Source organism: Mustelus asterias, chromosome 5 (assembly GCF_964213995.1).
Source record: "Mustelus asterias chromosome 5, sMusAst1.hap1.1, whole genome shotgun sequence".
Lineage (NCBI taxonomy): Eukaryota > Metazoa > Chordata > Chondrichthyes > Carcharhiniformes > Triakidae > Mustelus > Mustelus asterias.
Window position 1 is genome coordinate 106,868,227 of NC_135805.1, and position 12,965 is coordinate 106,881,191.

At 43.9% G+C, this 12,965-nt stretch overlaps 1 pseudogene; it reads right to left on the bottom strand.

Annotated features, from left to right (window-relative positions):
• Positions 1-1,423: 1,423 nt before the first annotated feature.
• LOC144494540 (U2 spliceosomal RNA) lies at positions 1,424-1,533 on the bottom strand (annotated as a pseudogene).
• Between the last annotated feature and the right edge of the window lie 11,432 nt (positions 1,534-12,965).

The following is a 12,965-nucleotide window of genomic DNA, read 5'->3' on the forward strand; positions in this document are numbered from 1 at the left end:
TGCATCAGGCCTTGCTAACCCTCATTTGTACTTTTTCTTTTACTTTCTAAGAGCGTAAAGTACAATTCCCGCAATGAACTATGCAAGGAAGGAATGACTCATACAGGTCTGTTGCTTAATGAGAACCGTAGCGACAGGAAATTCATTCTAGCAGTCTCGCGTGTGAGGCTGTGCTCCTATAGAACACTTCACAAGACTCTCACCTTCAAAACTGTGATGCCACCTCCCTACATAGGTCATGATTCAATCATGGATCAACCCACACATCTGGACTGTCTCCTTGTGTTGCAGATGATATACCTCCCACACACTGACCCTAAAAACTCAAGCACTTTTCGGTGGGTTCCCACATGTTCAGTGACAAATTGGTTTTATTTACATATGAAATGTCGAGAAAGGAAAGACCAAGATATCTGATAAAATTGACATTTCAAGTGTTGGTTCTCTCATGTGATCAACTATTTCCATGCACCCATACTCATTAGACACTGTAGGTAAGTTCAGTAATGATATCAGCAGCTCTTAAGAACGTCAAACATGATGACATCAAGGATAAGGTAACTCACAGATTCAATCTCATTCAAAAATACTTTTCACAAAATATTTCCTGATTTTTAAAAAATAGACGAAATCAATGCTGAATTTGTCAGTAATGGAAACATGATTTGAACAGCAATCTACAGGGCGGCATGGTGGCACAGTGGTTAACACTACTGCCTCACAGCACCAAGAACCTGGGTTTGATTCCTGGCTTGGGTCGCTATGTGAAGTTTGCACGTTCTCCCTGTGTCTGCGTGGGCTTCCTCTGGACACTCTGGTTTCCTCCCATACTCTGAAACAATGGTTAGGTGCATTGGCCACGCTAAATTCTCCCTCAGTGTACCTGAACAGGAGTGTGGTGACTAGGAGATTTTCACAGTAATTTCATTGCAGTGTTAATGTGCATCTACTTATGACACTAATAAATAAACTTATTCCTTAAGTTATATAAACATATCTTCTACTGTGTTTATTTTTGTTAAACTTATCTTCAAACTTTGAGAAGTGCAAATTAATCCATATCGTGTTATGTTCTGATCTTCATAACGGAGATGTAACAGATGAGATGTGTTATCAGGGGAAATTCTTTAATTTGGAGTGAGGGACTAAAAATAATAGGGGGATGGGCTTCTGGTTCTCCTCCGCTCCTCAGTGGCTGCACAATGCACTTTTTAAAAATACTTTTCCAATTCAATCAAATCAAGTCCAATTCAGAGTCTCAACAAGTTGAGACATCTCCGATCCAAGCTGACAAGACAGGGTCTGCAACCCCTGTCTTGGGCCTGATCTACATGAGCCAAGCTGATTGGAGTAGGCGCAGGTTTTCCTCCTCCAAGGCTTGATCTCATTTGCATCTTAGCCAAAAGGCCGAGATGCCGCTTTTAAAAATTGCTTCATATGAAAATGAAGCTTAAATGCAACCCAATGACCTCAACCAAGTGCAGCATCCTATCCATACTACACTTGATCTTAGCCAAAAGGCCGAGAAGCGATCAGATAGGCAAACCTATTGTTTCCTTCTTGCATATCAGTGAGCTCAATACCACTTTGTATTGCTGGAAATATCAATACTGAAGTCAGAACTTTTTTGTCAGAAACATCATTATCCACATCATTGAATTTACTTTACAATTTATAATATATTATTGCAGCAATTTCTAAATTTTAGGTAAGCAGAACTTTAGAAGAGTGGTATCAATACATTCAGAATTAAATAAACATAAATGTACTAGTAATCATAAAATGAAGAGTAATGGTCAATAGCAAGGGATTCACAAAACTCTGATCCCATAGAAGGGTCAATTCATGGACGGAATTTACCGTACAACATGTTTCGTCATGGCAGGAGGTGCCCTGCCATTGCCCGGTGGCGGGATGTTATGGACCCGACGTTGTCAGTGGGGTTTCCTTTTGAATGCACCCCTCGCCGCTGGGAGACCCATGGCGGGGGTGCAACATCAGTGGGACCTGATGATCTCACCGGCGTGAATGGCTGTTAAGTTCCAGCCCATATCTCAGAAGCACGCATTGCAACTTTCTGAATATGCCGCTTGCACTGAGCTGCTTTGTCATTTTCCTTCTCATCAAAATCATGCAGTTGGTTTTCTTCATCTGCTAGAGGGTGGCAATTTAATTGTCTAACATCTCCTTCAAAATAATATCAGTGCTACATAACTCCGCAGCAGTTAGCACTCTGATCTTTACAGCAAAGGTACAATGACATATGAAGTATTGAGCAAGGGATATTTGAGACAGTTGTGGGATTTGGAAAGGAAAATGTAACCCCTGATAAAAAAGTTGGGAGGAGGAACGCAGGTTACCATCTACCGCCCCACCTCCCTCCAACAACCCCGATCCTGTTTAGAGCCCTTAGGGTGAGACACAGACCTGAGAGGCTGAGTTTAGAATGGTGCCGCTTGTGGGGTACTTTGTATTCTGGAGGTGAATGTCTGAGGGTCAAAGGAGACAACTCTGCTCATTGGCTTGTGTGTTCATCTGTCATAAACGTGTAGTTATGATATTATAGAGTTTTAAGAACAAAAGTTTGAAAAACGCATAGTTGCTGAAAAATAACTTTAAAAAAGGCTTTGCTCAGGAAAGGGATGTAGGGGCATACAACTCGGCATCTTTCTATGTTGGTTCCAAACCTTATCAAGCTGCTTATCTCATGAAGGATCACTAGAGACATTATTCAATGAGTGTTCCACCAGCGTAAATGGCTTTCTTCCACTTGCTGATCTTCTTTCAGAACAAAGAACTTAATGGGTGGGAGCAAGGCTGGTTGAATGGCCAATACCTAATATGGAAGCATGATTTGTCAGTTTGTGAAAAGTCATCTTTGGGTTTCATACTATAAGAAAAGGCTGGAAGCTGTCTAAAGGGAGACAGAACCATCTTGAACATAATGAGCGAGAAAACCTTGAGATGGAAACTGCTTCTCAGGAAGGGTCCGAGGAAGGTTTCCAGGAACAGCTCGCAGATTGGTGTATGAAATCTGATGCCATGAACCACCACCTGCAAAACCATTCAAGTGAAAACAGGAGTCCTCACTCACTCCCAGGACCTCTCCTGCTTGTTGAGTCCACCTCCAAGGGCAAATTCTAACTCTTAGACTACAGAAGCCATCACAGCTGCTAAACCCCTTCACTTTGGAAAGAAGGAAATCATGTATTGGGCCTGCAACAATATCTCACAGAGACTGATTTGAAATTTCATATTTAAGTATCTCTTTTTCTTTACTTGCATTTTAATCTTTGTATCCATATTTTGGTTAATAGCTATTATCACTTTTTCCTTAAATAACTTCCAGTTGTAGTTTTGTAATAAACTAACATATCTTGATTAAGATTCAAGCTTGTCTGCTGGGTTATTTTTAAAATGAATCATTCATAAGTTAGAAGAGGGCTGCATTTCCACACTAATTCTTAGGTCACTGACCACTTTAAGGAAACATCTTTTTCATGGTCATAGCACCATCCTATTGGTAGTCTGAACGCAGGGTCACCTGTCCTGTAGTGAAAGAGCCGTGTGATTCCCCCTATGGGTGTTACTTGTTTACTTCTGATTCTCTCCCTCTGTTATTTTGGAACTTAAAAAAAATCTCTGAAAAATCTGTTCAGCTTTACGGTTCTCCTGCTCTCCTGTTTTCTCTCTGCGTTTTTCTCTCTCTGTTAGTCTGTCTCTGTTATGATCTCTTTCTGTTGCCCATTTTGAGTGTATCTATTACCTTTCCCTTTTCTCTCTTTACAGTTGTGCCACTTGCAAACTAGATCTGAAAAGAAGAACCAGGAGTGATTGGAACTGATTAAGAGACATGGGAGGAAATTACAGTGGAGTAACTCGCACCACTATCAGAGAATAAGGATAAAATCATGAGCATGCATGTAGATTTGACCAGTTGTGTATCTTTCTCTGTTCTTTACCTTGAGTGGGGACATTATGGAGGCTGAAAGAGTGGAATACATGGGGGAAGTCAAGGTTTTGATTTTCAGACAGCGAGTTGAGAGATAGAGATGATAGCCAGGATTCTCCCAAAACAAAACTAAGTGCCCAACGGGCGGGAAAACGGGAGTATTTCCCGACCATTTTTTGGGCATACTTACCAGAGTGAATCTCTGACACTCTAAGCACTGCAGAGTGCCTCAGCGGGATTCAGTCTGGAAAGTAGGCCTCATCCCGCCTGAGAGAACGGCAGCATAGCACTGAGCGGGCCACTGTGCATGCGCCAATCCGTCAGTGCAGAGATCGGCACATACATAGTGGACTCCCATCGCCGGCCTTCCGATCCCAGTCTCTGATCACTGGCCTTCCCGACCTCCCCACCCCCATCACCAGAGACCCAATCCTGGCACCATCATCCCGGTACCTAAGAAAAACCAAACAGTGTGCCTTAATGACTATCAGCCGGTGGCTCTGACATCCATCATTATGAAGTGCTTCGAAAGGCTAGTCATGGCACAAATCAATTCCAGCCACCCAGACTGCCTGGATCCACTACAGTTTGCCTACTGCCGCAACAGGTCCCCAGCAGCCGCCATTCCCTGGCCCCACACTCAACCCTGGAACACCAAGATAACAAGGACACCTATGTCAGACTCCTATTTATTGACGACAGCTCAGCCTTCAACACTATTATTCCCATGAAACTCATCTCCAAACTCTGTGGCCTGGGCCTCGGCACCTCCCTCTGCGAGTGGATCCTGAACTTCCTAACGCACAGACCACATTCAGTGAGCATAAGCAGTAACACCTCCTCCACAATCATCCTCAACACCAGTGCCCCACAAAGTTGTGTACTCAACTCCCTACTATATTCCTTATACATCTATGACTGTGTGGCCAAATTCCCCTCCAATTCAATTTTCAGGTTTGCTCACAACACCACTGTAGTGGGTTGGATCTCAAACAATGACGAGACAGAGTACAGGAATGAGATAGAGAATCTGATGAACTGGTGCTGCAACAATAATCTCTCCCTCAATGTCAACAAAACAAAGGAGATTGTCATTGACTTCAGGAAACGTAAAGGTGAACATGCCCCTGTCTATATCAACGGGGATGAAGTAGAAAGGGTTGAGAGCTTCAGGTTTTTAGATGTCCAGATCACCAACAACCTGTCCTGGTCCCCCCATGCCGTCCTATAGTTAAGAAAGCCCACCAACGCTTCTACTTTCTCAGAAGACTAAGGAAATTTGGCATGTCAGCTACGACTCTCACCAACTTTTACAGATGCACCATAGAAAGCATTCTTTCTGGTTGTATCACAGCTTGGTATGGCTCCTGCTCTGCCCAAGACCACAAGGAACTACAATAGGTCATGACTGTAGCCCAATCCATCATGCAAACCAGCCTCCCACCATTGACTCTGCCTACACTTCCTGCTGCCTTGGCAAAGCAGCCAGCATCATTAAGGACCCCACGCACCCCGGACATTCTTTCTTCCACCTTCTTCCTTCGGGAAAAAGATACAAAAGTCTGAGGTCAAGTACCAACCAACTCAAGAACAGCTTCTTCCCTGCTGCTGTCAGACTTTTGAATGGACTTATCTTGCATTAAGTTGATCTTTCTCTACACCCTTGCTATGACTGTAACACTACATTCTGCCCTCTCTCGTTTCCTTCTCTATGAACGGTATGCTTTGTCTGGTAGTGCGCAAGAAACAATACTTTTCACTATATGTTAACGCATGACAATAATACAATAACACATGTGGCTAGTGGGCCCAGTGAGTACCGTCCCGGGACCGCTAATCATATGGAAATTGTAATTTCCGTATGATATTCAGCTCACGCTATGAAAAAAGCACTTCAGAGACTCATGATTGGCTGGATGCCGATTGCGAACCTCGTTAAAGGTCTCTCGCTGGAGAATCCTGGCCGATGTGTTTATGGTATGTTGTACCCCACGCCATCCTCTTCCAGCGTTCCACTTGCAATGCGTTTGCATGAATACTCAATAGTATAAAACCTTTAATAATTACATCCTAGCTTCACGATAAAGTCAGCGGCAGATGAGAATCCCATGGCCCCAGTTAATGCTCGTTTAGAGGCAACTGTGAAGCAGTCAAACTTTGTACGGTTGTCTCCAAGGTCTGCAGCTTTCCTTGTTGAACACTGCAGCACGAGGAAGGGGAGCAGGAGAATGCTGCTTTTATGGAGCATCGGGACAGCCAAGGGCAGGTTAGTGGTCGGGGCACTCGGGGTGGGGGGGGGGGCGGGGGGGGGATTGGGTGTGGACTAGAGTTGGGGGCTTAGAGAATTGAAGTGGCAAGAGCCTGGCACCCTGGTTGTGGTGGTGGGCAGTGAGAACAGTCAGTCAAGGTAAGAAAATGGGAGACTAAAGGGCAGTGTCAGTATTGTCCTCATTAAGTTTAAGTTTATTTATTAGTGTCACAAGTAGGCTTACATTAACACTGCAATGAAGTTGCTGTGAAAATCCTCTGGTCGCCACACTCCGGCACCTATTCGAATACACTGAGGAAGAATTTAGCATGGCCAATGCACCTAACCAGCACTTCTTTTGCACTGTGGGAGGAAACCAGAGCACCTGGAGGAAACCCATGCAGACACGGGGAGAATGTGCAGACTCCACACCGACAGTGACCCAAGCCAGGAATTGAACCTGGGTCCCTGGCGCTATGAGACAGCAGTGCCACTGTGCCGGTGAAGGGAGGCCACAGAATCTCATTCAATATCATTTATTTATATTGTAAATATTGATACCAGGTAAACCAGGGAACTGGAAATGTATGCTGATTTTGGACATTAAAATACACAATTATTTGGGCTGTACCTGCCATAATCTAAATTACACCTTAAAGATCACTCAGTACCTCGGGCATGAACAGCTGGAGAATTATGGCCAAAGTTTATCAGCATCACGTGGAGCAGCATCACTCAAAAGATGTTGGGAACCTCTCATTGATAGAATAAATTCAGGATTCAAAGTTGTTGGATGTCCTGTGTCCCTGAATTTTAAAGCCGTCATCCTCATGGGAACTCTTAAAAATTAGGCAGTTTCCAAAATGCTTTTCTTGAGATCACAGTTTTACATCTGCAGTAGTTTTTCTCTCACTAACCTCGATTCTGTAACCAATTGAAATCATAGAAATCATAGAAACCCTACAATGCAGAAGGAGGCCATTCGGCCCATCGAGTCTGCACCGACCACAATCCCACCCAGGCCCTACCCCCACATATTCACCCGCTAATCCCTCTAACCTACGCATCCCAGGACTCTAAGGGGCATTTTTTAACCTGGCCGATCAACCTAACCCGCACATCTTTGAACCCAATCATAGAACTAGAAATTGCACTAGAAATATAATCAGCGTATCTTAAAGACTTAAAAGAAAGGTTTGCATTTATAATGAAGCTTTGATGACCTCAGGATGTCCAAAACCATGAGTCCAATTATATTTTTTACCCAGGGAAACATTTGAGGAACCTGCACATTCTACAGATGTTTCCCGAGAGCCTTCTGGAACGGTCTAGGTTGGTTTGGCACAAAAATATATGAAAATCTTTAGTTTTTAAAAAATTTATGACATTAACATCACCACCAGACTTGTACTGTTAGATGAAATAAATTTAGAATCTCATTCCAGTCAAAGCAGACATGTTTTATATTGTATTTTTATTGGTATTCGCTTTATATAATAGGTAGCAACATTGGACATCATTAGTGTGGCTGTTAGGTGGCAAAGAAACAGATTTATATTCTGCAGAGGTTTTATTTCTGTCAAAGATGTATGTTTGCGTCAGTGACTATGTATGTCTGATATATATACATGCAGCTAATAGTGACCATTGTTACATATACAGTGTGCAACATAGGTCTAGATATAGGGTCTTAACTCCTGAGTTAGTAGTCTCACAACACCAGGTTAAAGTCCAACAGGCTTATTTGGTTGCATGAGCTTTCAGACTGCAGCTCCTTCATCAGGTGAGTGGGAGTTGTGTTCACAAACAGGGCATATATATCGACACAAACTCAATTACAAGATAATGGTTGGAATGCGAGTCTTAACAGGTAATCAAACCTTCATAGGTGCAGACAATGTGAGTGGAGAGAGGGTTAAGCACAGGTTAAAGACGTGTGATTGGGTTCAATTGGTTACAGAATCGAGGTTAGTGAGAGAAAAACTACTGCAGATGTAAAACTGTGATCTCAAGAAAAGCATTTTGGAAACTGCCTAATTTTTAAGAGCTCCCATGAGGATGACGGCTTTAAAATTCAGGGACACAGGACATCCAACAACTTTGAATCCTGAATTTATTCTATCAATGAGAGTGTCCCAACATCTTTTGAGTGATGCTGCTCCACGTGATGCTGATAAACTTTGGCCATAATTCTCCGGCTGTTCATGCCCAAGGTACTGAGTGATCTTTAAGGCGTAATTTAGATTATGGCAGGTACAGCCCAAACAATTGTGTATTTTAATGTCCAAAATCAGCATACATTTCCAGGAGAGTTAGTGAGATTTTGCAAGCCCAGGCAAGTTGTGGGGGTTACAGATAGTGTGACATGAACCCAAGATTCCGGTTGAGGCCGTCCTCATGTGTGCAGAACTTGGCTATCAGTTTCTGCGCAGCGATTCTGCGTTGTCGTGCGTCGTGAAGGCCACCTTGGAGAATGGTTATCCGAACATCAGAGGCTGAATGCCCTTGACTGTTGAAGTGTTCCCAACAGGAAGGGAACATTCCTGCCTGGTGATTGTCGAGCGGTGTCCATTCATCCGTTGTCATAGCGTCTGCATGGTCTCGTCAATGTATCATGCCTCGGGACATCCTTTCCTGCAGCATGTCAGGTAGACAATGTTGGCCGAGTCGCAGGAGTATGTACCGTGTACCTGGTGGATGGTGTTCTCACGTGGGGTGATGGCATGCGTGTCGTTGATCCGGCATGTTTTGCAGAGGTTGCTGTGGCAGGGTTGTGTGGTGTCGTGATCACTGTTCTCCTGAAGGCTGGGTAGTTTGCTGCGGACAATGGTCTGTTTGAGGTTGTGCGGTTGTTTGAAGGCAAGTAGTGGAGGTGTGGGGATGGCCTTGGCGAGATGTTCGTCTTCATCGATGACATGTTGAAGGCTCCGGAGAAGATGTCGTAGCTTCTCTGCTCCGGTGATGTACTGGATAACGAAGGGTATTCTGTCCGCCGTGTCCCTTGTTTGTCTTCTGAGGAGGTCGGTGAGGTTTTTCTGTGGCGCGTCGGAACTGTTGATCGATGAGTTGAGCGCCATATCCTGTTCTTACGAGGGCGTCTTTTAGCATCTATAGGTGTCTGTTGCGATCCTCCTCATCTGAGCAGATCCTGTGTATTCGGAGGGCTTGTCCATAGGGGATGGCTTCTTTAACGTGTTTAGGGTGGAAGCTGGAGAAGTGAAGCATCGTGAAGTTATCCGTGGGCTTGCGGTACAGTGAAGTGCTGAGGTGACCGTCCTTGATGGAGATGTGTGTGTCCAAGAATGCAACTGATTCTGGAGAGTAGTCCATGGTGAGTCTGATGGTGGGATGGAACTTGTTGATGTCATCATGTAGTTGTTTCAGTGACTGATCGCCATGAGTCCAAAGGAAGAAAATGTCATCAATGTATCTAGTGTATAGCATCAGTTGAAGGTCCTGTGCGGTGAAGAAATCTTGTTCGAACCAGTGCATGAAGATGTTGGCATATTGAGGTGCGAATTTTGTCCCCATGGCTGTTCCGTGTGTCTGGATGAGGAACTGGTTGTTAAAGGTGAAGATATTGTGGTCCAGGATTCACACCTCCTTAACCTGTGCTTAACCCTCTCTCCACTCACATTGTGTGCACCTGTAAAGACTTGATTACCTGTTAAGACTCGCATTCCAACCATTATCTTGTAATTGAGTTTATGTCGATATACGCCCTGTCTGTGAACACAACTCTTCACTCACCTGATGAAGGGGCAACGCTCCGAAAGCTCGTGCTACCAAATAAACCTGTTGGACTTTAACCTGGTGTTGTGAGACTACTCCAGTCCAACGCCAGCAACTCCACATCATAACTCCTGAGTGTCAGGGCATTGCAACTGGGGGCACACCCCAAAGATGCACTGGGGAGGTCCGCCCCCACCCTAGATTTTCACAGGTAAGGATTCCACAGGAATTGCCTGGGATGTTCTAACTTCCTTTGGGCAATTGCTCAGCCCTGGGAACCATTGGAAAATACAATTTAAATTGCAAACTTTGAATGATTCTGACTGTGTAACAGCAATAATCATTCAGAAACAAGAATTAAAACCACTTCCAGCTTCTGGGCAATTATTGTTCTGGCCTCCCCAGAGCCCCCCAGGGGAGACCCTCTATCTCCCTGATGCCCCACTGGACGAACCCACTCCCTGACCCTTCATAGGACTACACCATGCAAACCGCACCCCCCCCCCCCACCCCCCCCCCCCCCCTCACCCCCACCCGGCCCCTACAGGACTCATCTGCCCAAAATATGCCTGACTACCCTAACCCAACCCACAGACTCATCTTCACTAAGTCTGATCCAACACCAACACCAGACTTGACCCGACTCCTGGCTCCCACCACACCAGCTGCCAACTCCGTAGAATCTCTACAGTGCAGAAAAAGGCCATTTAGCCCATCTGCACCGACCCTCCAAAAGAGCACTCAATCTCAGCCCACTCCCTCACCCTATCCCTGGAACCCGATGCATTGATCATGACCAATCTTAGACCAATCCACCTAACCTGCACATCTTGGGCCACTAAGAGGCAATTTAGCATGGCCACGCCACCTAAATTGCACACCATTGGACTGTGGGAGGAAATCCACCCAGACAAGGGAAGAACTTGCAAACTCCACACAGACAGTCACCCAAGGCTGGGATTGAACCCAGGCCCCTGGTATTATGAGGAATTAGTGTTAACCATTGTGCCACTGTCCCCTTTCTAACTAGTGAAGTGACAGGCACAATTTTCTAGTTAAAGGAACAGTTCCCAATTTGAGAGAATTTTGGAAGTTAGGGCACCTGCAGTGCTCTCATTTCTTTGAAAACCTGGGATGGAGACCATCCAGTCATGGGATTGGTTATTCTTTGGTACCATTATTTTCTTCATTACTGTAATTTTGCTCTTGTTAAAAGTGAGTCCATGTCCCTGGTTCACTATTAGTTTCCTTGTGATGCCTGACCTCTTCTTCAACTGTAAATATTGATGCAAAATAATTATTCAACATCCCCACCATTTCCTTCTTTTCATTGATGATATCACCATAATTCGCTTTCAAGAGGTCCATTTTGGCTCTGACTGCTCCCTATTTGCTAAGAGAATTGTAAACATCTTGTGTGTTAATTTTACTATCCCTTGCAAATGTCTGTTCACAGTACATCTCATAGCTCTTATTATCTTGATACCCTTTGCTCTTATTTGTATTGTTCCCACTCACCGGGCTCCACATTATTTTCTGAATTTCTGTATGCTTTTTCATTGTTAACTCTCACCTCTTTAGTCATTCATGACTGTTTTTTTGGCAAGTAGAGCTCTTGCCACTTAGCGGTATTGCATTACATTCAATTTTTTTTTAACACTTCCCACTGATCTTCTCTGGTCTTTCTCATTAACAGTTTGCTCAGTTTACTGTGGCCTTTGTTTAATCTCATTTAATCTCATTGAAATCAGCCTTACCTAATCTAGAATCTCAGGAGTTGTTTATGCTTCTCTATTTTAAACAGTACCTTGAAGTTGATTACATTATGATCGCTATTAGATAAATGTTCAAACGCCATTAGGCTGTTAGCCAACTCTGGCTCATTACTAATCTAATTTGGCATACCCCCTGAGGACATATTGTGGCATAAAACTATCCTACTCATGTTCAAGAGATTCAATCTCTCTCTGACATGTGCAAACCTTCTTATTGCAATCTGCATGAACGTAAAAATTCCCTATTAAAAATTAAAAATTCCCTATTTGCCCCATTTTTGCAGAATCTCTGCATTCATACAATCTACCACTTCACAGCTGTTCTCAGGGGGCTTGAATACAACTCCCATGGTGGTCTTATGTTTAGGTTTTTAAGTTTAAGTTTATTTGTTTGTGTCACAAGTAGGCTTACATTAACACTGCAATGAAGTTACTGTGAAAATTCCCTCGTCGGGGACACTGAGGGAGAATTTAGCATGGCCAATGCACCTAACCAGCACGCCTTTTGGATTGTGGGAGGAAACCGGAGCACCCGGAGGAAGCCCATGCAGACACGGGGAGAATGTGCTGACTCCACACAGACAGTGACCCAATCCGGGAATCAAACCCGGGTCCCTGGCTTTGTAAGACAGCAGTGCTAACCACTGTGCCACCATGCTGCCCCCTATCCATAAAGTTCACACAGCCTGCTATCCTCTTGTTATTGAGATCACTTTATCATTTATCATTCCTCCCCCTCCACCATTTTCTCTGTCTTTCCTAAAGACTTTATAACTTGCTATTTAACCCCCAGTGCTGACCATCTTGTAGACATTTCTCAATAAAGGCTACCATATTGTGCTTTCCAAGTGCCTGCAGTTCTTTCAATGTGTTCCTTACATTCCGCGTGCTTGAATGTAAAATGCTTACTTGAGCCACATGCCCTAAGCTGTCCTCCATTTCATTGTTTTACTCACCTGATTCTTGTTTCTCAACCAGTTTAAATACTTGACATCCTTTAATTTTTCCTTCACCTGCAAAGCCTAAAGCAAAATTTCTTATTATTACCCTACTCTTTTCTCTTTTATTTGGTTCAGAACAATTATTTTTCATCTGAATCCTCCCCCACCTTTTACCAATTTAACGCCCTTGTGACCGTTCTATTTATCCTTTCTACTAAGAGCCTGGTCTCAGTTCAGGTGTGGCCTCCCTAATGATATAGTTCCTTTTTTCTTAGCATTAATGCCTTTGCTCCAGGAAATGGAATCCCTATTTCCTA